General features: G+C 45.9%; 1 protein-coding gene across 1 annotated transcript in view; it reads left to right on the top strand.

The window, feature by feature from the left end:
* Positions 1–26,339, top strand: part of LOC129698546 (parathyroid hormone 2 receptor-like) — a 126,622-nt gene that overhangs the window by 15,179 nt on the left and 85,104 nt on the right. The gene's annotated exons all lie outside the window — the stretch shown is intronic.

Here is a 26,339-nt window from a genome sequence, read left to right as displayed (position 1 = left end):
CAGTTTTTAACTTCATGTCACGATAATTAGGAACATGCATTGAAGATTTGTCTATCATTATAAACGTGTGATATTCAGTGCCTAATGTTGATGTTAAGCCACTGTCCCACTTAGGCGATTTTATTTGGCGACTACAGGCGACTAGGCTGTCGCCACATGTTCGTGGGGTGACCCCTGTATGGTCGTGAGTCGTCTCCTCAAGTTGCCTAAAGAGTCGTATCGTTTTTCTGGTCGCCGCTGGATTTTGAAATGTTCAAAACCTTTCGGCGACAGTGGGCTTGACGTAGCTTGTCTTCGCCTGTTGTAGACGCTGTCGTAAGTTGTCACCAGGATGACGTTGGTTGTCGCCTGGTGCTGACTTTGGTGAATTCCATTGGCGACTACCTACGTCAACCTACGTCAACCGGCGACAGGTACCGGCGACTGAATTGTCATCAGTTGTCTTCAGTTGTCGCCGACAGGGTCTTTGCTTGTCGCAGCTTGTCGTGGGTGGACGTAAGTTGACTTTGGTTGTTGTAGGTTGTCGCCTGTGTGGTCGTAGGTGGACGTTCAAATGGGTCGCCGGTTGTCGGTAGCTTGCCGTAGCTTGACGTCGACTAGGTGATAGGTTGTCATAGCTTATCGTGCACATTGTCACCAGGGGGGGGGTCCAGTCAGCGCTTTTTTGGTGACCTGCCTCGACTGTGACAGGCCCTTTAATGTAACTGTTCTGGATTGAAAGAGAGTGCGGGGGAAAGCAAGTCACATTTATACTCAATTCTCTCAATATTGTCTACATGGGGAATCAATGGTCATAAATTGATATTTCTTTGGATTTCTTCTCATTCATCAATCGAATATATTCTATTTATTTAAAAAATGTGTCACATATAAATCAATTTAATTTCAATTCATTGCAAACTTTTGATATTGACCATACCTTACTCATAAGCAGGCAAAATTGCTGGAGAAACTCAGCGGGTGCGGCAGCATTTATGGAGCGAAGGAAAGGCAACGTTTCAGGCCGACACCTGATTTCTCAGATGATTGCCGGCGACTGTCAATTTGCTGGCAGTCGCCTGAAAAACTGGCAACTGGAATGGTGACTGTCAGAGTGGAGAACACACACACACACACACACACACACACACACACACACACGCACGCACGCACACACACACGCACACACACACGCACACACACACACACACACACATCACTTCCTTCACCAGCCCGTTATGCAGGCGGGAGACAGGGCGAGTGGGGGGAGCGCTGTCTGAGTGAAATTCACACGATGCAAAGCCAATGTGATACAGACACACACCGCGATGAACAGGAAGGGTGGCGCTGTAATTAAGACGGTGACAGCACATGTCCTTTAAGAGGGGGGAGGGACGGAGGGGGGGGGGGAGAGGGGGTACGAGCAGTCGAGACAATTTTTAAGAAGCCAGAGATACACGGCTGTGAAGCTCGGCGGACATTAACATTACCGGTCGGTTATCCTTGGTTCTGAAAACTACTGCTTACGTTTTTTTCCCCAATGAGCCAATGAAATTCATCCGTCAACACCGGCTACCGCCTACAAGAACCTACGACAACATTCGACCTCCTGGCGACCCACCTACGGCACGAGAATTCTCACCATATGTATTGGACGGGAGAGTCTTCATCGGAACTGGAAACAAGAGAAAAATGAAATTGTTTTTAGTTGCAAAGAGAGCGGGCAAACAACAGACAGGATATGGGGAATATTTCTGAAAGGGAGGTCAGAGTTTCTCAGGTGATTTTTATGCTTATGGGACCAACTAAATAATGAGAACAATTAGAGGGAGGAGGAGAGGGGAGGGGAGATGGGGAGGGGGAAAGGGAGAGGAGAGGGGAGAGAGGGAGAAGGGGAGAAGGGAGAGGGGGAGACGGGGGTGGGGAGAGGGGGGAGGGAGAGAGACAGAGAGAGGCAGAGAGAGAGAGAGAGGCAGAGATAGAGAGAGAGGCAGAGAGAGAGAGAGAGCAGAGAGAGAGAGAGAGGCAGAGAGAGAGAGAGAGGCAGAGAGAGAGGCAGAGAGAGAGAGGCAGAGAAGCAGAGAGACAGAGGCTGAGAGAGGGCAACCGATGAACATGTTAAAGCTGTGTTGAGTAAGTCAGGTCTGCAGCTGGAATTTGAAATGGAAGCAGGATGCTGGAACTGCCCAGCAGACCAGACAGTGTCTTTGGAGAGGGTAAAACTGAGTTATTATTAAAACGTGGAACTGGTCAATTCTGACACAATCAAAAAGTTACTTACTTGGATAATGAATTTGATATCGTCCAAAAGGCAGCAACAGATCTGGATGGAAAATGAATGATTTTCCTTAAACTCACAGTTGGCCCCATTAGAGCAGTGAAGGAGGTTGGATCAGATAGATTCACAGTCAGAGTGGAAGTGAGGTGGAGAAATAGACTGAAAGATTAGAGTCACCCCTCCACAAAGCACTCACCCAACCTACATTTGAATTGCTGAGTTGCTGCTTCTCCTGAAAGACTGTTTGGCTGCCTGCAAGTAAGCACCTCTCGGTCATGACTGACCATGGGTGATACATCCTGGTCAGACGCAAGCCTGGGCGATGTCATATGGAGGACAGGCTGTTGCCCATGCAGCACGTCCCCCCTCTCCATGTCGCTGATCGATCCAAAGGAACAGTAGGGCCTGAACGGGCTCCGACTCCAGATTTTCTTGAGGTTTACACCTGGAGCCTTTTCCATGACTGGATATGGCCACAAGGTAGTGGAGGTTTTAAATCAGAGTTATCCTCTCCTAATTGGACTGCCTTCCCAGACTGATGAGCCCCATCTACCTGGAAGATGGGAAAGGTTAAGATAAAAGAGCATGAAAGGCCATTTTATTGCTTTGATGAGAAGCAACCATGAGAACGGAAGGGTGCGTGAGGAAGGGACTCGACCCAAAACGTTACCTGTTCCTTCTCTCCAGAGATGCTGCCTTCCCACGCTGAGTTTCTCCAGCTTGTTGTGTCTATCATCAGTTTAAACCTGCGTCTGCAGTTTCTCACCACACACATGAGAAAGGAAGGGGTTGTTGATGATGGAAGAGCAAATGAGGGAATCATGAAAGAAGCAATCCTTTTCAGATTCAGATTCAATCTTGATTGTCATTGTGCAGTGTACAGTACAGAGGCAACGAAATGCAGTTAGCATCTCACCCAGAACAGCGAACATAGAATAATGAAGGGACGTGTCAGATGGTGGAACTCCACTGAAGACGCAAAGGATGATCCGTTTAAGGTGGAGATGGATGGGGTAAATAATAATAACAATAATATTATTTATAGAGCACATTAAAAACAATCATAGTTGCAACAAAGTGCTGTACATCACTAATCATTGACAAAACAGTCAATACACACCAATAATAACAATCAAAAGAAATAGTAGGAAAAGACATGTAAAATAAAGAAACATCAAAAACACCAAAAACAGAAGCAAAGTCTCAGGCATGGTCAAAAGCCAGGGAGTACAAATGTGTTTTAACACTGGATTTGAAGATGGACAGTGAGGGGGCCTGTCTGATGTGCAACGGCAGGGTGTTCCAGAGTGCCGGAGCAGCAACAGAGAAGGCTCTATCCCCTCTGAGCCTCCGACTAGACCTCGGTACCTCCAGGAGCAGCTGACCAGCTGACCTGAGGGACCGGGCAGGAGTGTATGGGTGGAGCAGCTCAGAGAGGTAAGGCGGGGCGAGCCCATTCAGAGATTTAAAAACAAATAACAGTATCTTAAAATGAACTCGAAAGTGCACCGGGAGCCAGTGTAGGGAGGCCAGAATTGGTGATATGTGCTCCCTCTTTCGAGTCCCAGTTAAAAGGCGAGCAGCAGCATTCTGAACCAACTGGAGACGAGCCAGTGAAGAACGAGCAACACCAAAATAGAGTGCGTTACAGTAATCCAGCCTAGATGTAATAAAGGCATGGATTATTGTTTCAAAATGAAGTTGAAGATCAGGGGAACCCCAATCTCACCTTAGCCAGGAGGAGAAGGAATGAGAGCGGAGGTGACTGGAATGTGATGTGGTCGAGGGGTTTACCATTTATATTTATTGAGGGGTGGGAGAAGTGGCTTTGAATTCATGGGGTATTGGGGAAGGAGGTGGGTGTCAGACCCGCTGGGACCAGGGCCCTTGTGAACCGCATAACGAGAGCTGTAGATAGTAGTGATCATTGAACAATCACTGGTAGACAAAAATTGCTGGAGAAACTCAGCGGGTGAGGCAGCATCTATGGAGCGAAGGAATAGGTGACGTTTCGGGTCCCCCGAAACGTCACCTATTCCTTCGCTCCATAGATGCTGCCTCACCCGCTGAGTTTCTCCATCATTTTTGTCCACCTTCGATTTTTCCAGCATCTGCAGTTCTTTCGTAAACTTTGTTCCAATGGTTCCAGCGTAATGGAAAATCACAAAGTCTGATATCTGTTGCAAAAGTGGCTGATTCACCATTGGTCTCAGCACTTAATGAACAACCTGTCACAGAATCAGCTTTCTCACCATTAAGACGTTCTTTTTTTGCTCCAATATGTATATAGAAATTTATCTCACTGTGGGTGCTGTCAAGATGGTGACCTTCCTGTTGTTTGCCCTTTACAAATGAACCCAAGCATTAGTCAGTGATTCAGTTCATGCTTCTGCGATATTTGAATGTTTTGACAGCTGTGTTATAAACCTTTCAAAAATGACTGAAATGAGAACATTATTTTTTTTTGCAAGTTGTCACAATTCTGTTTGATCAATTCCATTTACTCATTTACTGGCAGCATTCTACTTCTCCTTACCAGAGGATTATTTCTTTGGTTTAAGGACTATGGGATTCTTTGCCACAGGCGGCTGTGGAGGCCAAGTCAGTGGGTATTTTTAAGGCAGAGATATAATCTATAATCTTATTTATATAGCACATTTTTAGTCTTTTGACCCCAAAGTGCTTCACATAATTACATTACATTTACACACAGGCAAAGGTGGGTGAAGTGTCTTGCCCCAAGGACACAACGACAGTATGCACTCCAAGCGGGATTCGAACCGGCTACCTTCCGGTCGCCAGCCGAACACTTAGCCCATTGTGCCATCTGTCGTCCCACAATAGATAGATAGATTCTTGATTAGTACGGGTGTCAGAGGTTACGGGGAGAAGGCAGGAGAATGGGGTTGGGAGGGAGAGATAGATCAGCCATGATTGAATGGCGGAGTAGACTAGATGCGCCAAATGGCCTAATTCTACTCCTATTTCTTACGTAAGTTATGACCTGATGACCTTATGACTACTTTCCTTATTCTTATTTCATAACTAAAGAATCAGTACATTTTCATTTGCTGTATAGTTTACAAATGCACAGCTATATAACCAAAAACATATATTGGACATCTGAAATAAAAACAGAAAATGCTGAAATGTTAATTCTGTTTCTCTTTCCACAAACTAAGTATTCCATTCAACTAAGTTTTTCCATACAACTAAGTATTTCCAATATACTTGCTGTTTTCTTTTCAGGCCTCTCAGAAAAGCTTTAAAACATTCTTTCTGTCTCAATTTCTCTTTACACGGTGTATCTTGCCAGCACACATAGAATATGGTTTAACATAGTCATAGATTCATAAAGTTATACAGCGTGGAAACAGGCCTTTTGGCCCAACTTGCCCACGCCGCCCAACATGAGTGAATGAATGAATGAATACTTAATTGTCACATTTGATAAGGCACAGTGAAATTCTTTGCTGCACACCCGAGGTATGCAAATAGTCACCGCATAAAGGGCAATCACAAAGAATATGCGCAGCAGGTCCCTCTTTGTTCGAACCCCCCCCCCCCCCCCGCCCTTCCCACCCCCCCCCCCCCCACCCTCCCCCGTCCCATGCTGGGACCTCCATTGTTCCTTCCCATGTCCCAGCTACACTAGTCCCACCTGCCTCCAAACCTATCCTATACATATACCTGTCTAACTGTTTCTTAGACGTTGGAATAGTCCCTGCCTCAACTCCCTCCTGGAAATCCTAATGCCCCTGTCCCACTTAGGAAACCTGAACGGAAACCTCTGGAGACTTTGCTCCCCACCCAAGGTTTCCGTGTGGTTCCCGGAGGTTGCAGGTGGTTGCCGGAGGTTGCAGGTAGTGGAAGCAGGTAGGGAGACTGAAAAAACCTCCGGGAACCTCCGGGAACCGCACGGAAACCTTGGGTGGGGCGCAAAGTCTCCAGATGTTTCCGTTCAGGTTTCCTAAGTGGGACAGGGGCATAAGGCATATGATGATAGATACATCTATCACGCTTGCTCAGATATATCCAAGATCACTGTGGGCACTGGGGAAAACATTTGAAGACTACTGAAGGAGATATATGAATCATCTTTAGACACGGGGAGGAAATGTTGTGTCTCTATTTAAGAAGGATTGCAAGGAAAAACTTGGCAACTACAAACCAATGAGCCTAACATTGTGGGAAATTGATTGATTGATTGATTGATACTTTATTGTCATGTGTACTTGGTCCAGTGAAGTTCTCTGTTTTGCAAATACAGTACATACGTATGTAAAGAGTCACCACGTAAAGGGCCTTGACAAAGTTACAAAAGTATTCAATATAGTCCCGATGGTCCCTCTTCCTTCTTTCTTTCTCCCTCCCGGCCAAATCATCACCCATTCCTTCTCTCCAGAGGTGCTGCCTATCCCGCTGTCTGGCATGTTTACAGAGTTAGGGTGAGAGGAAGTGCAATTGACTGAGACGTAGAAGTTAGTCGTTAGGTTTGGGTGTATAGTTTGTCTCCTGAGATGAACAGAAAGATATAGAGAAGGAAGAATGTTTCAGACGGATTAGAGGGCAGGGTGGAAGTTGTTTGCAAAGGGATAAAACTGATGAGTTCCACATGAGTGCAGAGGGCAACACCAATGCAGTCATATCAACAGAGCTGGAATGGAGTTGTGGAACGAGGCCGGAGATTTGGAACATGGAAGGAAGAGGAGGCGAGTAGAGGGACCCCGGAGCGGGAAAACGCACACCGGCCAGCCAATGATCGGAACCACTCAGAACTGGTGCCGTGAGTTTGACCGCTCCGCCAAATGTTATTTCCCCGTCAGTGAAACGCTGATGTGTACCACATCACCAATGAAAAGGCAGGCACAGCCGGGGAACATGCAAGAGCACATGGCCCCACACCTAATTTGATTTGTAAAACGTGGGAGGAATCAAGAGAGAGACTGTTGAGAATGAAATCAAAGGTGTGTCAGGTGGCAGAGAGTGTAGGTGGAGAGATGCCGGCTGAGTCCATGAAAAATACAGATGGCTCAAACACCTTCCTGATAGTGTGTGTGTATGTGTGTGTGTGGGGGGGGGGGGGGAGGGGGTGATCATCCATCGTATAATTAGGTGGTTGGTACCAGGGAATTAAAAGTTTCAACGCGGTGTCACACATGTAGGTGGGAAGGAAATGGTCAGGAAAGACATTATGGAGTCAAGTTATGAAAAGAGTTATTAAGTTTGGTGCGCCAACAGCTGTCAGAAATAAATAGCCCACTGTGCAGTGCAGTGCACAATGTGGATCCTGTTTGGAGGTGAAGTTGAGAGGGGTGGCTCCAACATTCATGTGGACCCTGACAACATAGAAACATAGAAACATAGAAAATCGGTGCAGGAGTAGGCCATTCGGCCCATCGAGCCTGCACCGCCATTCAATATCATCATGGCTGATCATCCAACTCAGTATCCTGTACCTGCCTTCTCTCCATACCCCCTGATCCCTTTAGCCACAAGGGCCATATCTAACTCCCTCTTAAATATAGCCAATGAACTGGCCTCAACTACCTTCTGCGGCAGAGAATTCCAGAGATTCACCACCCTCTGTGTGAAAAAAGCTTCCTCATCTCGGTCCTAAAAGATTTCCCCCTTATCCTTAAACTGTGACCCCTTGTTCTGGACTTCCCCAACATCGGGAACAATCTTCCTGCATCTAGCCTGTCCAACCCCTTAAGAATTTTGTAAGTTTCTATAACATCCCCCCTCAATCTTCCAAATTCTAGCGAGTACAAGCCGAGTCTTTCTTCATATGAAAGTCCTGACATCCCAGGAATCAGTCTGGTGAACCTTCTCTGTACTCCCTCTGTGGCAAGAATGTCTTTCCTCAGATTAGGAGACCAAAACTGTACACAATATTCCAGGTGTGGTCTCACCAAGACCCTGTACAACTGCAGTAGAACTTTCCTTGCTCCTATACTCAAATCCTTTTGCTATGAATGCTAACATACAATTTGCCTTCTTCACTGCCTGCTGCAGCTGCATGCCTACTTTCAATGACTGGTGTACCATGACACCCAGGTCTCGTTGCATCTCCCCTTTCCTAATCGGCCACCATTCAGATAATAATCTACTTTCCTGTTTTTGCCACCAAAGTGAATAACCTCACATTTATCCACATTATACTGCATCTGCCATGCATTTGCCCACTCACCCAGCCTATCCGTCACCTTGCAGCCTCCTAGCATCCTCCTCACAGCTAACACTGCCCCCCAGCTTCGTGTCATCCGCAAACTTGGAGATGTTGCATTCAATTCCCTCGCCCAAATCATTAATATATATCGTAAATAGCTGGGGTCCCAGAACTGAGCCTTGCGGTACCCCACTAGTCACTGCCTGCCATTGTGAAAAGGACCCGTTTACTCCTACTCTTTGCTTCCTGTCTGCCAGCCAGTTCTCTATCCACATCAATACTGAACCCCCAATTTATTTATTTATTTAACCTTTATTTAACCACGAGAAGTCTCATTGAGATTAAAAATCTCTTTTACAAGAGAGTCCTGGCCAAGACAGGCAGCAGTACAGTTCCACAGTTACAGACAATAATTTAAAAACAACCGAGAACATATAAATAGAGTCACAGTCAGAACATCATCAAACAAAGCATGTACAGACAGAAGAGCCCACTTCAACATCATTAAGACGGGATTTAAATCTGTTTATAGAAACCAGCTCCTTAAGATTCAGTTCATTCTGCAGCTGGTTCCATGCGAAGGGAACAGCATAACTAAATGCCCTTTTCCACAGTTCAGTACGGACTTTAGGTACAGTTAGTAAGAACAAGTCCTCAGAGCGGAGCTGATAAGTTCCTGTGCTTTTTCGAATTACATACTTCTGCAGGTATGAAGGAAGAACACAGAGGATAGTCTTATAAATAAGGATATGCCAATGATGGAGTCTGCGGGTGGACAGGGCAAACCATCCAACTTGAGCCTACAATGAGCAGTGGTGCGTGAGGGTTTTAAAATTTGTAACAAATCTCAGTGCTCCGTGGTAGACCATGTGCAAAGACTGTAGGCATTTTGAAGATGCATTCATATATAAAACATCACCATAGTCCAACACAGACATAAACAACAAGTCTTTTTTTGGCTTCAAAAGAAAAACAAGACTTGTTTCTAAAGTAAAAACCTAATTTTATCTTTAGTTTTTTCACGTTGCTGGATATGAGGTTTAAAAGAGAGAGAATCGTCAATTATAATTCCCAGATATTTATATTGAGACACAGATTCAATCACAGAGCCGTGTGCTTTAAGTTTGTATACTAATCTCTTATGTGGGACCTTGTCGAAAGCCTTCTGAAAGTCCAGGTATAACACATCCACTGGTTCTCCCTTATCCACTCTACTAGTTACATCCTCGAAAAATGTTATAAGATTCGTCAGACATGATTTACCCTTCATAAATCCATGCTGACTTTGTCCAATGATTTCACCACTTTCCAAATGTGCTGCTATCCCATCTTTAATAACTGATTCTAGCAGTTGCCCCACTACCAACGTTAGACTAACTGGTCTGTAATTCCCCGTTTTCTCTCTCCCTCCCTTTTTAAAAAGTGGGGTTACATTAGCTACCCTCCAATCCTCAGGAACTACTCCAGAATCTAAAGAGTTTTGAAAAATTATCACTAATGCATCCACTATTTCTGGGGCTACTTCCTTAAGTACTCTGGGATGCAGCCGATCTGGCCCTGGGGATTTATCGGCCTTTAATCCATTCAATTTACCTAACACCACTTCCCGGGTAATCTGGATTTCACTCAGTTCCTCCATCTCATTTGACCCCTGGTCCCCTGCTATTTCCGGCAGATTATTTATGTCTTCCTTAGTGAAGACAGAACCAAAGTAGTTATTCAATTGGTCTGCCATGTCCTTGTTCCCCATGATCAATTCAGCCGTTTCTGACTGCAAGGGACCTACATTTGTATTAACTAATCTTTTTCTCTTCACATATCTATAAAAGCTTTTTCAGTCAGTTTTTATGTTCCCTGCCAGTTTTCTTTCATAATCTATTTTCCCTTTCCTAATTAAGCCCTTTGTCCTCCTCTGCTGGGCTGTGAATTTCTTCCAGTCCTCTGGTAGGCTGCTTTTTCTGGCTAATTTGTACGCTACATCTTTTTTTTTTGATACTATCCCTGATTTCCCTTGTTATCCACGGATGCACTACCTTCCCTGATTTATTTTTTTGCCGAACTGGGATGAACAATTTTTGTAGTTCATCCATGCAGTCTTTAAATGCCTTCCATTGCATATCCACCGTCAACCCATTAAGAATCAATCGCCAGTCTATCTTGGCCAATTCACGTCTCATACCCTCAAAGTTACCTTTCTTTAAGTTCAGGACCCTTGTTTCTGAATTAACGATGTCACTCTCCATCCTAATGAAGAACTCAACCATATTATGGCCACTCTTGCCCAAGGGGGCACGTACAACAAGACTGCTAACTAACCCTCATTACTCAAAACCCAGTCTAGAATAGCCTGCTCTCTCGTTGGTTCCACTACATGTTGGTTTAGAAAACTATCCCGCATACATTCCAAGAAATCCTCTTCCTCAGCACCCTTGCCAATTTGATTTACCCAATCTATATGTAGATTGAAGTCGCCCATTATAACTGATTTACCTTTGTTGCACGCATTTCTAATTTCCTGTTTGATGCCATCCTCAACTCCACTACTACTGTTAGGTGGCCTGTACACAACTCCCACTAGCGTTTTCTGCCCCTTAGTGTTTCGCAGCTCTACCCATATCGATTCCACATCCTCAAAGCTAATGTCTTTCCTTTCTATTGCGTTAATCTGCTCTCTAACCAGCGACACTACCCCACCTCCTTTCCCTTTCTGTCTATCCCTCCTGAATATTGAATATCCCTGGATGTTCGGCTCCCAGCCTTGGTCACCGCGGAGCCATGTCTCCGTGATTCCAACTATATCATAGTCATTAATAGCTATCTGCACATTTAACTCATCCACCTTATTACGAATGCTCCTTGCATTGAGACACAAAGCCTTCAGGCTTGTTTTTACAACACTCTTACCCCTTATACTATTATGCTGAAAAGTGGCCCTTTTTGATTTTTGCCCTGGATTTGCCGGCCTGCCACTTTTACTTTTCACCTTGCTACCTATTGCTTCTACCCTCATTTTACACCCCTCTGTCTCTACGCTCACACATTTAAGAAACCCTTTCCCTTTAACTCCATCCTCCACTATCCCATTCGACACCCCACCCCCCTTATTCAGTTTAAAACCACCCATGTAGCAGTGGCAAACCTGCCTGCCAGAATGCTGGTCCCACACCTGTTAAGATGTAATCTGTCCCTTTTGTACAGTTCCCCCTTACCCCAAAACAGATCCCAGTGATCTAAGAATGTAAATCCCTGCCCCGTGCACCAGTTCCTCAGCCACACGTTCAGGTCCCGTATCTCCCTGTTCCTGCTCTCGCCAGCACGAGGAACTGGAAGCAAACCGGAGATAACAACCCTGGAGGTCCTGCTTTTCAGCATTTTTCCGAGCTCTCTAAAGTCACGCTGCAGAATATTCTTCCCCTTCTTTCCGACATCGTTTGTGCCGACATGCATTACCACTTCCGGATGTACACCTTCGCCCTTGAGGATTTTCTGGACTCTGTCCGTGACATCCTGGATCCTGGCACCGGGAAGGCAGCACACCATCCTTGCATCCCGTCTGTTGCCGCAGAAACCCCTGTCCGTACCTCTCACAATGGAGTCTCCCACTACAATGGCGTTGCCTGCCTTAGGCCTTTTTGGTTTTGGTTCAACAGCCCTATTCGCATCGCAAGCCAGTCTGCCGCTCAGTGTAAACACGTCTTCTGTCCCGACAGCTTCTAAGCGGATGAACCTGTTCACAAGAGGTACACCACCCGGGGACGTTGGCATTCCATGCTTCCCTCCTTTTCTCACTGTCTCCCACCTTCTCTCTTCCAGTACCTTAGGTGTAACAATCTGTTACTGTACATGAGCAGAGCAATGAATGTGGGTGGCACAGTGGCACGGCGGTACTTACTTGCTGCCTTACAGCACCAGAGACCCGCGTTCGGTCCTGACTATGCGCACTGTCTATACAGAGTTTCTACGCTCTCCTGTGACCCTGTTGGTTTTCTCCGGGTGCTCCAGTTTCCTACCACATTCCAAAGACGTGCAGGGCTGTAGTTTAATTGGCTTCTGTAAGTTACCCCCGGTGTGTGAGGTAGAACTAGCCTATGGATGGTTGTTAATGGACATGGACCCAGTGGGTTGAATTGCCTGTTTCCACACTGTATCACTAAACTAAACGGTAGATGGGGAAGGCTCAAGATCTATCATGATGAAGTCCTCAGTGGTAGGCTGCTCCAGAAGGATAAGATGCATGGAAATAACAGTGAGTTGGTTGTGTGGATTCAGAACTATCTTACTGATAGAAGCAAGAGGCTTGTGGTGGAAAGACAATATTCAGGCTGGAGGTCTATGACCAATGGACTTCCACAGGGATCTGTGGGGATGGCAGATGGAGTTCAATCCAAGCAAGTGTGAGGTGTTGCACTTTGGGAGGTTGTATGGAATGAAAGTATGGCGTGACCCTCAACAGCATTGATGTACAGAGATAGAGGTCCATGTGCATAATTCCCAGACCGTGACAGAACAAGTTGATAGAGTGATAGGAAGGCACATGGTATACCGCCTTCATTGGCCAGAGCGTCGAGTATAAAGGGCCTGGCCCACTTGGGCGTCATTTGCGCTTCATTTACGCAACACCATTTACGCGTCACGACGCACGACGCGCACATCATGACGTGCACGTGATGCGCGCATGGTATGCATTACTTGCGCATGATGTGTGGTGACGTTGGCAGTGATGCGCAGTCGCGCACGCGCCCCAGGATTTTGGGATGTACAAGATCTTTGCGCGCCATCTGCGTGACACGCAAATGACGCCCAAGTGGGACAGGCCATTAAGAGTCAGGAAGTCATGGTGCAACTTTGTTATGCTTTGGTTAGGTCACATATGGAGTATTGTGTGCAGTTCTGGTTGTCCCATTACAGGAAAGATGTGAAAGTTTTAGAACGCGTGCAGAGGAGGTTTACAAGAATGATTGTTGGATTGGAGGGTATATTCTTGTGCTGAGTTTAGTTTAGTTTAGAGATACAGCGCGGAAACAGGCCATTCGTCCAACCGAGTCCGTGCCGACCACCAATCCCCACACATTAACACTATCCTACACACTTTAGGGACAATTTATACCAAGCCAATGAACCAACAAACCTGTACGTCTTTGGAGTGTGTGAGGAAACCGAAGACCTCGGAGAAAACCCACACGTCCACGGGGAGAACGTGCAAACTCCCTACAGACAGCACCCGTAGCAGGGATCGAAACAGGGTCTCTGGCGCTGCAAGCGCTGTAAGGCAGCAACTCTACCGCTGTGCCATCGTACTGTTCTATTTTCTTTGTTATCTCCTTATGAAACTGCAGAGGAAACAGTACAAGAAGGAATTGATTCTCCAGTTGGACAGTAAAGAAGAAATTACCCCAGTAATGGCATGCTACAAGCTGGGAATAATAGAGATATTTTTGGCTTGATTGCTGCAGGGAACATGGCAACTGAAGCAACAGGACTGCAAAGAGCAAAGGAAAAGTGTAAATCACAGCAGAATTATTGCCTTGCCTCGACTTAACTTGAAGATTGAAATATGAATTGTCACAACATAGAAATGAAACTGTGATTTTAGTGTTAATTGATGCAGAATCTATACAGGAATTATTAACCTCGCTGATAATGATGGCAAAGGCACCATTGGCATTATCTTTAAAGCACTCAGTTTCAGCTCCTCCAACCTTGTCTACTGTATCCGCTGTTCCAGGTGTTGTCTATATCTTGGCGAGTCCAAGCACAGGCTCGGCGATCGTTTCGCTGAACCTACCTGATCTCCTGGTTGCTCAAAACTTTAACTCCTTCTCCCATTCCCACACTGACCTTTCTGCCCTTATCTTCCTCCATTGTCAGAGTGAGGCCCAGCACAAATTAGAGGAACAGCACCTAATATTTCGCTTGGGCAGCTTACACCCTAGCGGTATGAACATTGACTTCTCTAACTTCAAGTAACCCTGGCTTTCCCTCTGTCTCTATCTCTCCCCCTTTCTAGTTCTTTGTCCAGTCTGAGTGTCCTCCTGATTAAATTTTATTTCTGTTTGCTTCGTTGTCAACTTCTTCTAGCTAACAATGATCCATTCTACACTTTCCTTGAACTGCATCCCCTTTGATGTTTCGTTTTCACACCTTACCATTCCATATCTCTGTGTCTTCCTCTCCCCTGACTCTGGTGTCTGAAGAAGGGTTTCGACCTGAAAAGTCACCCATTCCATCTCTCCAGATGCATCTTTGGTAGCTACCCAGACAACAGCAATTATTTCCTTGATTAAGTCAAAATCTTCCCCACCAAACAGCTTGTCGTGTTCCATTGCTTGTTCCTTTGTTCCATTTGCAGATTAATAGAACATCAATGTTTGTGTCCAAGTGGACGGTAGAATGGCTAATGGAGTTTAATGCAGATACGTGTGCAGTGCGGCGTTTTGGAAAGTCAAACCAGGTCAGGACATTCACAGTGAATTGAAGGACCCTGGGGAGTGTTGTAGAGCTGAGAAATCTAGGTATATCAGGTCTCAGTTCCACGAAACATGGTGTCACAAGTAGATACAGTGATCAATAATGTTTTGGGTATTGGCCTTTAAACACTGTGGCCTTTATTAGCCGCCGCACCTCAAGTCCAGCACAAGCAGACACGTTGGGTCTGTTTCTCCAACGGCTGTTTGCACTCTGGGGGGGGGGGGGGGGGGGTCGTCCCAGCCACCGGCGCATCTCACTCACATTAACCACCCCCCCCACACACGGGTGGGGTGAGAAGAGGGGATGGAGGGAAGAGGAGGAGGAGGAAATGGGACAGATTTGGGAGGGAAAAGAGAGGCGGGGGTAGGGGTGAGAGAGGGGGATGGGAGAGGAGTGGAGGAGGGGGGGGGGTGGGGAGGGAGGAGAGGAGGGAGGGAGGGGGGGAGGGGGGAGAGGGGTGGGGGGGGAGGGGGGGGGGGGGGGGGAGGGGGGGTGGGGGGGTGGGGGGGAGGTGGTGGAGGGGGAAGGGGAGGGGGGGGGGAGAGTGGGGAACCATGGAGGGAGTCATGGAGGGAGGACGAGTGGTCCCGGAGGGACAGAGGGGGCAGCGGGAAGTGGAGGAGTCCTGTCAGCTGCCTCCAGAGTCCCTAGGTGGTGGGGTAGTGGGCTAGAGAAGCGTAGACGGGGGGTGGGAGAGAGAGGGGGATGGGTGGAAAAGGTCGAGAGAGAGGGTGAGTGACAGCAGGGAAACATAGAAACATACGATTCTATAAGATAAACCCCCCTCAATCTTGTAAATTCTAGCGAGTACAAACCGAGTCTATCCAATACAAAAAAGTCATATGAAAGTCCTGACATCCGGAATCAGCTGGATAACCTTCTCTGTACTCCCTCTATGGCAAGAATGTCTTTGGGCATTGGGCATTGTGATATCACACAATGGAACATTCACCAGGGGCTGGGGCTGGTGCAAAGGAATATGTAAATGGATCCATTCCGATGGAGATCTGCGAGCATTGGGCATTGTGACATCACACACGATTCCAACGAATCAAAAGGCAGAAGAAGGCAGCCGGATGGACGGCGGACGGCAGCCCACAGACTTTTAAATATAGACTAGACCAAGTGCAGACCCGTTGGGTCTGTTTCCCCAACGCGCGTTTGCCGGGGGGGGGGGGGGTGGGGGAGGGGGGGGGGGGGGGGGGGGGGGGGGGGGGACCCCCCAAACACACAGGTGGGGGGGGGGGGTTGGGGGGGGGGGAGGGGGGGGGGAGGAAATGGGACAGATTTGGGAGGGAAAGGAGAGCGGGGGGGGGGGGGGAGAGGGGGGATGGGGAGAGAGGGAGAGAGAGAGAGAGAGGGGGGGGGGGGGGGGAGGAAGGGGGGGGGAGGGGGGGGAGAGGGGTGGAGGGGAGAGAGAGGAGCGGAGAGGGGTGCCAGAGAGAGGGGGAGGGAGGGGGGGGAGATGGAGATGAAGAGGGGTGGGAGATAGGGGTAGGGGGAGTGGTGGAAGAGGGACAGAGAGGTAGGGGGAAGGGGGGGGGGGGAGAGGGAAGGGGGGTGGGGTAGAGAGTGAAGGGGTGGGAGAGAGAGGGATGGGTGGGAGAGGGAGAGGGGTGAGGAGAGGGAAACATAGAAACATAAGATTCTATAAGATCCCCCCTCAATCTTCTAAATTCTAGCAAGTACAAACCAAGTCTATCCAGTCTTTCTTCATATGAAAGTCCTGACATCCCAGGAATCAGTCTGGTGAACCTTCTCTGTACTCCCTCTATGGCAAGAATGTCTTTGGGCATTGTGACATCACACGATGGAACGTTCACCAGGGGCTGGGGCTGGGGCAAAGGCATATGTAAATGAATCCATTCCGATTCGACATCTGCGAGCATTGGGCATTGTGACATCACACGATGGAACGAATCAAAAGGAAGAAAGGCAGCCGGACGGACGGCGGACGGCAGGTGGCAGCCACAGACTTTTAAATATAGACTAGACCAAGTGCAGACCCATTGGGTCTGCTCCCCCAATGGTGTGATCCCCCAACCCAATATTCCACCATGCACCCGTCTCCTCCAATGGAACTGAAGCCGTTCTCAAAAGTAAGATTCCAGCACTCCCCTGCCTCCCTAAATTGTGTACTTCAACACGACGAAATGAAATGAGGAGCGGATACTTAGAAAGAAAAGCGAGATCTCTACCGAAATGGAAAATATCTCGGAGAAGGGGGCGGGGAAGAGCGGTGGGGTAGAGAGTGAAGGTGGGGAGAGAGAGAGGATGGGTGGGAGAGGGAGAGGGGTGAGGAGAGGGAAACATAGAACCATAAGATTCTATAAGCTGTCCACCCTCAATCTTCTAAATTCTAGCAAAGTACAAACCGAGTCTATCCAGTCTTTCTTCATATGAAAGTCCTGACATGCCAGGAATCAGTCTGGTGAACCTTCTCTGTACTCGGCAAGAATGTCTTTGGGCATTGGGGGCGGTGTGACATCACACGATGGAACACCAGGGGCTGGGGCTGGGACTGGTGCAAAGGCACATGTAAATGAATCCATTCCGATTGGACATCTGCGAGCATCGGGCATTGTGACATCACATGGAACGAATCAAAAAGCAGAGAAAGGGCGCCGGTCGGCAGGCGGTCGGCAGGGGCAGCCACAGAGTTTTAAATATATACTAGACCAAGTGCAGACCCGTTGGGTCTGCTCCCCCAATGGTGTGATTCCCCCAACCCAATATTCCACCATGCACCCGTCTCCTCCAATGGAACTGAAGCCGTTGCCAAATGTAAGTTTCCAGCACTCCCCTGCCTCCCTCAATTGCACCTCCCCTGCCTGCTGCAGCAGTGAAAAGTTCAGTGTTCCTGTCTTGCAACTTTGTTTCAAAGTGTGTTGGAAGCTGACAGGAAGGAGCAGCGAATCAAAAGGAAGAAAGGCAGCTGGCAGCCGGACGGCAGGCGGCAGCCACAGACTTTTATAGATAGATAGATAGATAGATAGATAGATAGATAGAAAGATAGATAGATAGATAGATAGATAGATAGATAGATAGATAGATAGATAGATAGATAGATAGATAGATAGATAGATAGATAGATAGATAGTATTAAGTATCGAGGTTAGTTAAGGCTTTGTTAAAATGTCCCAGACTTTAATCATAGAGTGATGCAACGTGGACACAGGCCCTTTGGGCCCAGCTTGCCCACACCAGCCAACATGTCCCATCTACACTAGTCCCACCTGCCCGTTTGGTCCATATCCCTCCAAACCTGTCCTATCCATGTACCTGTCTAACAGCTCCAACCTGTCTAGCCTGTCCCGACTGTTGCTTTAGGCCTCACTCAGGTGAAAGACTTTTCTCTGGAATCCGGGGGATTGAAAAACATATTTTTCTCGTTCATTACATTGTTTACAGTGCACTATGCTAACATGTTCCGTTGTGCTGCTGCAAGTAATGCCCCTGTCCCACTTAGGAAACCTAAATGGAAACCCCTGGAGACGTTGCGCCCCACCCAAGGTTTTCATGCGGTTCCCGGAGGTTTATGTCAGTCTCCCTAATGGTCGAAAGTGGTTTCCGCTTCTTCTATGTTCCGGCGAATATTTCAAAAAATTCAAAATCGGCCGCGCCTAAAAATAGGTTGCCGTTTTAAAAATCGGTAATTGTTTAGTCTAAGCCGGTTGGGATGCTAGTTGAAGGTCCACTAACTGCAACCTCCGGCAACCACCTGCAACCTCTGGCAACCACCTGCAACCTCTGGCAACCACCTTCAACTAGCATAGCAATCGGCTTTGGATTACCGATTTTTAAAACGGCAACCTATTTTTAGTCACGGCCGGTTTTGAATTTTTTGAAATAATCGCTGGAACATAAAAGAAGCGAAAACCACTTTTGACCATTAGGGAGACTGACAAAAACCTCCAGTAACCACACGGAAACCTTGGGTGGGGCGCAAAGTCTCCAGAGGTTTCCCTTCAGGTTTCCTAAGTGGGACAAGGGCATCAGAATTTCATTGTTCTTTCTAAAACATATGACAATAAAATTCTCTCTGACCAAGATGGGTGTCTACAACCGACCTGTAACTTCAGAAACTTTAGCCTTTTCCAGGTGCCCCCGAGGCCGGTAAACCGACGGCAAAACCGCGATATAATTTGCTACCTTCTCGGGTTTGGAATTTTAGCCAATGTGGGTAAAGAAGCAATGTAAACGCAGGCAGAAATCCCAAATTCTCAATCAGGAGTTGGTTGGTTTTATCTGTCACTGAAGAGTGGGTGCGCTCTGCGAAGTTGCAGTGAATTTGCGAGTAGTGCAATGCTTAAAGCAGGAGATGGCACTGTGGCTAATATATTTCTCTTCCCTCCCAAACTCCCCATTCTTCTTCGCAGCTTTTGAATAGTGCATGATAATCAAGAGAGAACCGTTGTACCTCTCCCCGGTGGGAGAAGTGAGGCTTTACACGAGGCACTTTCATCATTACGCGTTTCTCCCAATTTCTAGAGGGTTCGCGTTAACCAACAGCGATCAGGAAGAAGGGTCTCGACCCGATTTGCCACTTATTCCTTCTCTCCAATGATGCTGCCTGACCCGCTGAGTTACTCCAGCTTGTTTTGTGTTTACCTTCGGTATAAACCAGCATCTGCTGTTCCTTCCTACACAGCGACCAACCAGCCCGCCTTACTGAAACTCTAAAGTTGGGTTTGTGAGTGAAGGCTGTATTTTGCAAGGCTTTCGCGATGAGTTATTTCAACTCGCTCACTGGTGCGCAGACAACGTTGAAAGGGAGGTCGAGCTCTCGTAGGGAGGTGGGACCCATCTAGTGGTCTTCCCTCTGTTAGCATCACCAGTTTGAACCAACAATCTATTTTTTAGTCCCAGGTTGCCAGAAAACGCTGTAAGTTTTCTACCTGCTGCGCTAGGACTCGGGGAGCTGGAGAACTCGTCGCAGGAAGGTGACTGGGACTGGACAAGCCGCACTTTGGTGGCTGAAGATGAGAGGCAGCACCGGACTCGGCCCTCTGGGACTGATGTACTGTTTCATCACTCTCCAGGTAAGATTGTCCCGGGCACAAAATAACCGCGGTCATTGCAAAGCCAGTAACAAGCTCATTCGCTCGGATATCTGTGCAGTGTTAGCTCAAATGCCAACTATTTAGATTACATCTAACTTTAAATTGGATGAATTACTCCTTTATTCATTTACTTTACATGCCAAATGCAGAATGTATATCTGAATCTGTTTTTCTGCCTTCTACTTTGGATGCGAAATGTCTCTATTTTTTTTATATCCGTTCGAGAATTGATGGAAGTCTTGTACGTTTAAATTTGTTGAAATATGTCCTCGTTTACAATCAATTTCATAAATCCCACTTGCTGGTGAAATCCACAGTTATTGGATGGGAAGCATGGTTTCGTGATACTTTAATTACACTACTTGTCATTTCATAATTATGATTGTGGTCGGAGGAATCTATTCATCAAATGTTACAACACCGACTATTTAACAAAGTGTCCTTCATGAAAATGTAAAAAGGAAAAGACTAGTTGAGGGGTAAATATAGCCCTTTACAGTAAGAGACCAGAAGATCAATACTGGGGAATAGGAAATGGCAGAGGAATTAAACAAGGAATACACAAAATAAAACTGTCTGAAATTTTAGAGAAGCTGGCTTTATGGAGAAGTCAGGGTCCTAAATATTATTTTAAAATAGTATTAGAGAAGTTTGTGAACTTGAAAGCCCATTCGAATCAATACCGGAAGGTTCTGATTGCAGGGGAAACACTTACAGTGAATGTCTGATTCCTGCATATTGAAGTGTAGCAAAGTCATGTCAGCATTTTAGAAAGGGGTAGAGGGGGAAAAGGGAATCTCCAATTCATTTGTCTAATGTTAACACGAGAAAACTGCTGGAACCTACAAGGAAGGTTATACTAACAAAACACCTGGATAGGTATAATGACACGGAGACACAAGGAACTGCAGACACTGGTTTACAAAATAAAACAAAGTACTGGAGTAACTGAGTGGGTCAGGCAGCATCTCTGGAGGATATGGGTAGGCGATGTTTTGGCTCTGGACCCTTCTTCAAAGCAAAAACTGAGCAAAGCCAGCATGGTCTTCTGGAAAAAAAACATTTGACTGCTTAATTTCCTGAGCAAGGGACAACTAGAATAATCCAGAGGGAACCAGTAGATGGGCATAAAATGCTGGAGTAACAGCATGACAGGTAGCATCTCCGGAGAGAAGGAATGGGTGACGTTTCAGGTCGAGACCCTTCTTCTGATTGCTGCTGGTTAACGCAAACCCTGATTCAGTCTGAAGGAGGGTCTCGACCCGAAATGTCACCCATTCCTTCTCTCTCTCGAGATGCAGCTGTCTGGCCCGCTGAGTTACTCCAGAATATTGTGTTTATCTTCAGTTCAAACCAGCATCTGCAGTTCCTTCCTGCACAGAGGGATGAGCAGGTGTATATGGATTTTAGCACCGCCTAACTGGTAGAAAACAATGAATGAAGGCAAATGAGTAAGAAGGAACTACAATTGCTGGTTTAAAGCAAAGCATTTTATGTCTATCTTCAGATGAAGGCAAATGAGTTATTTTCAGATTAGCTCAGTAAGGCGGAATGCTGCACGGATCAATATGGGGCATCAACAATTTATAATCTACATTGATAACTTGGATGAAGGATCTGAGTTTAATGCAGTCACTTGCCAAAGATAGGAAGATATTTTCTGGATACAAATACATAGAAACATAGAAACATAGAAATAAGGTGCAGGAGAAGGCCATTCGGACCTTCGAGCCTGCACAAAGATAGGAAGATATTTCCCGTACTGGATACAAAGGGGCACATACAGTAAGGAAGTTGGGAATACAGTCTACAAAGGAATAAAACATAGGTTAAGAGATCGGGGTAGAGAGTTGGCAGTTGCAGTATAACGTGGAATAATTGAGATTTTGTTTGGATGGAGAAATACTATTCCATATTTGTTTTAAATGGAAAAATACAACAACATGTAGCACTGTAAGAGAACCATACAAGCTTTACATGCAGGTTCACCAAATATAAGGGTGCTAATGGATTTTTGGCCAGATTCAAAGGATAAATTGCTAGGTTTGGTGTTTAAGAGCAGGAATATTTGGGGACAACTTTATAGGACATTATAAAACTGCACCTGGAACATTGTGTGAAGAAGGGTCTCGACTCAAAACATCATCGGTCCATTCTCTTCACATCTGCTGCCTGACCCGCTGAGTTCCCCCAGCACCTTTTTTTTTGCTCAAGATTCCAGCATCTGTAATTTCTTCTGCCTCCTGTAACATTATGTATATGTTTGGTTTCCATATTCAGCAAACAATGTATTACATTACATGCCTTCTCTTAGTTTCATGCTGTCTTTGACTTCCCTTGTCAGCCACGGTCGTCTCATTCTCCCATTAACATAGTTCTTGCTCCTTGGAATAAAAGGACCATGTGTCCTCCCTCATGCCTCACTCAGCAGCAATACCATCACATCAGATTTCATCATCTCCCTCTCAAACTGCAGGTTGAATTTTATCATATTTATGTTTGCTACCTCCTATACCTTAACCTCCCTAATCACATCTGGTTTGTGACATAAACACAGAATTGTTTTTTCCCTAGTAAGCTCAACTACAAGCTGCTCTAGGAAGCCATCTCGTAGGCACTTAACAAATTCCTTCATTGGGATCCAGTACCAACCTGATTTTCCCAGTGTATCTGCATATTGAAATCCCCATGACCATTATAACATTGTCTTTTTTACATGTCGACTGTATCTCCTGATGTAATTTGAACCCTACATCCTGGCTACTGTTCAGAGGCTTGTATGTAACTCCCACCCTTGCAGTTTCTTAGCTCTACCCGCAAAGATTCTACATCTCCTGATCCTATGGCATCCCTTGCTAAGGACTGAATTTCATTCCTTACCAGCAGAGCAATCCCACCCCCTCTGCCCATCCAATGGTGGCCCAATGTAAATTGGAGGAACAGCACCTCATATTTTGCTTGGGCAACTTACAGTATGAATATTGGCTTCCATAACTTCAAGTAACCCTTGCTTTCCCCCTCTCTCCATCCCTTCCCCTTCCCAGTTCTCTGACCAGTCTCGCTGTCCCCTTAATTAAATCTTATCTCTGTATGCTTCATTGTCACCTTCTCCTAGCTTGCAATGGTCTATTCTACATGTTCCTTGATTCTCAGCCCATTTGATGTCTTGTGTTCACACCTTACACTTCCTTATCTCTGTCTCCCTCTCCCCTGACTGAGTCTGAGAAGGGCCTCGCCCTGAAACATCACATAGAAACATAGAAACATAGAAATTAGGTGCAGGAGTAGGCCATTCGGCCCTTCGAGCCTGCACCGCCATTCAATATGATCATGGCTGATCATCCAACTCAGTATCCCGTACCTGCCTTCTCTCCATACCCCCTGATCCCCTTAGCCACAAGGACCACATCTAACTCCCTCTTAAATATAGCCAATGAACTGGCTTCAACTACCCTCTGTGGCAGAGAGTTCCAGAGATTCACCACTCTCTGTGTGAAAAAAAGTTCTTCTCATCTCGGTTTTAAAGGATTTCCCCCTTATCGTTAAGCTGTGACCGCTTGTCCTGGACTTCCCTAACATCGGGAACAATCTTCCTGCATCTAGCCTGTCCAACCCCTTAAGAATTTTGTAAGTTTCTATAAGATCCCCTCTCAATCTCCTAAATTCTAGAGAGTATAAACCAAGTCTATCCACTCTTTTTCTTCATGACATCCCAGGAATCAGTCTGGTGAACCGTCTCTGCACTCCCTCTATGGTAATAATGTCCTTCCTCACATTTGGAGATCACACATTGCTTCTATCCGGAGATGCTGCCTGTCCCGCTGAGTTACACCAGCATTTTGTGTCTGTCTTTTCGATAGTATGTGTTACCTTGAATATTCAGCTTTCAGGCATATCTCCGTGATGCACACAGTGTTGTGCCTAACAATGTCTAACTGTGTTAGAATCTCATCCACTTTGTTCCATATACTACGTGCATTAAAGTGCTACGTACTTTAGTTCAATATTCACCTCCCCTCTTCTAACATTAGTCCCAATTTTGCCTAGCCAAGACTCTCATCCGTTCTCTAACTTTGTTCTATATTTCTGGAGACTCCAGGAACATCTCCTGCAAACTCATTCCTTTTAACTTCATCCATACATTTTTAATTTGTTAACCTCCCCCCACTATTTAGTTTAAAACCCGATCTTCAGCCCCGGTTACATAGAAACATAGAAAATAGAAAATAGTGCAGGAGGGGGCCATTCGGCCCTTTGAGCCAGCACCGCCATTCATTGTGATCATGGCTGATCGTCCCCAATCAATAATCCGTGCCTGCCTTCTCCCCATATCCCTTGATTCCACCAGCCCCTAGAGCTCTATCTAACTCTCTCTTAAATCCATCCAGTGATTTGGCCTCCACTGCCCTCTGTGGCAGGGAATTCCACAAATTCACAACTCTCAGAGTGAAAACGTTTTTTTTCTCACCTCAGTCTTAAATGGCCTCCCTTTCATTCTAAGACTGTGGCCCCTGGTTCTGGACTCGCCCAACATTGGTTATGTATTTTGCCAGGACCCTGGTCCCGGCCGGGTTCAGGAGGAGTCCATCTCATCAGAATAACTTCCTCTTCCACAATACTGAAGCCAATGTCTCATGAATTCAAACCCACTTTTCCAACACACCAATCTAGTCCCCAGCTGTTTACGTGCAATCACACCTGCCTCAAGCACAGGTCAGATTGGGAGCCGTTACTCTAATGGGTGTGACTGCCTCCAGAAGTACAGTGTCCAGGTGATTCTTCCCATCCCTCATGTGTGGCATCGTTTGAACCTCAGATTTCAGGTTGTCAAATTTGAGCCCCTGATAGACACAAAAAGCTGGAGTAACTCAGCGGGACAGGCAGCATCTCTGGATTGAAGGAATAGATGATGTTTCGGGTCGGGACCCTTCTTCAGACTGGTTAGTGATAAAGGAAATGAGAGATATAGACGATGATGTGAAGAGATAAAGAATAATGAATAAAAGATATGCCAAAAGGAAACGATGAGAAATGAAACAGGCCGTTGTTATCTGCTTGTAGGGTGAAACGAGAAACTAGTGTGACTTGCGTGGGGGGGTGGGGGAAGGTAGAGTGAGGGAATGCCAGGGAATATGAGGTGCTGTTCCTCCAATTGGCGTCTAGCCTAACTGTGACAATGGAGGAGACCTAGGACAGAAAGGTCTGTGTACAAATGCATCCGCAGTTCCTTCCTACAAATTTGAGTCCCATTCCCACAATCATCCCACACTTGTTGCAGGTGTGATCAAAGATCCTATAGCAGAGCAAGATGGGTTACTCCCACGCAAACGTGTAGTACGTTCATGGGCGGATTCATGGGTGATTTTATGACTCATTTTAGCAACCTGCCACCGCCATCTTGTTCCGCCATCTTGCTCCGCCATCTTGCTCCGCCATCTCGCTTCCGGCCAAAGATTGGATCTGCAGCGGGGAGAGGGAGTGCACCACCCGGGGCAGCGGGGAGAGGGAATGTGGGGTCCGGGGCAGCGGGTTCGTTAAATGCCAGACATGCTTTAATACAATTAATACATAAATTACACTACTCTAAAATAAAACTAAATAGAATCTTCCCACAAATCTCTCCTATTTGTGATAAATGTCTACATCTAGATGCTAATTTAACACATACGTTTGCAAATTGTATAAAAATTAAACATTTCTGGACACAATTTTTGAAATAATCTCAGAAGTTATTAATACAAAACTGGATCCAAACTCAAAATTAATAATACTTGGAATATCAGAGCAAAGTTTAACACTCACAACAAGCCAAAGAAATTTCCTCGACTACAATAATAGTCTAATAAGAGTATAATAACCGGGAAAAAATTAATATTAAAATTTTGGAAAGGCCCTACGACCCCCACAATTAAAATGTGGATAGTGGAAATGTCGGAGACCCTATATCTAGAAAGAATTACATTTGACTTAATGAACAAACAAGAACGTTTTGATAAAATATGGGCTCCATTCATTAATTACCTGACGGGATAGATTGGCCCAGCACGAAAACCCAACTGAAACTTGAACTCAGGTGAAAAGTCATACTTTATAATCTACGAACCTATCTCCAATGACGTATTATAAGTAATCCATTCCACCTTTTTTGTTTTTTTGGATATTTGTAACTCTTTTTTCTCTCTTTCTCTCTTTTTCTATATAAAAAAAACCCCACTAGAAGTAGTAGTTATCGACAATTGAAAATTTTAATAATGTATGACTGATGTATATGAAAAGTTTTTTTACTATGATATGTAACTATACTTTATAATTACTTCTAATAAAAAATAAAAACAAATTAAATTTAAAAAAAAAAGAAACAATTAGTCAGGTACATGGA

This window comes from Leucoraja erinacea, chromosome 7, assembly GCF_028641065.1.
Source record: "Leucoraja erinacea ecotype New England chromosome 7, Leri_hhj_1, whole genome shotgun sequence".
NCBI classification, from domain to species: Eukaryota; Metazoa; Chordata; class Chondrichthyes; order Rajiformes; family Rajidae; genus Leucoraja; species Leucoraja erinaceus.
Note: the sequence above shows the minus strand (reverse complement) of the source record. Positions and strands in the feature narration are given on the sequence as shown.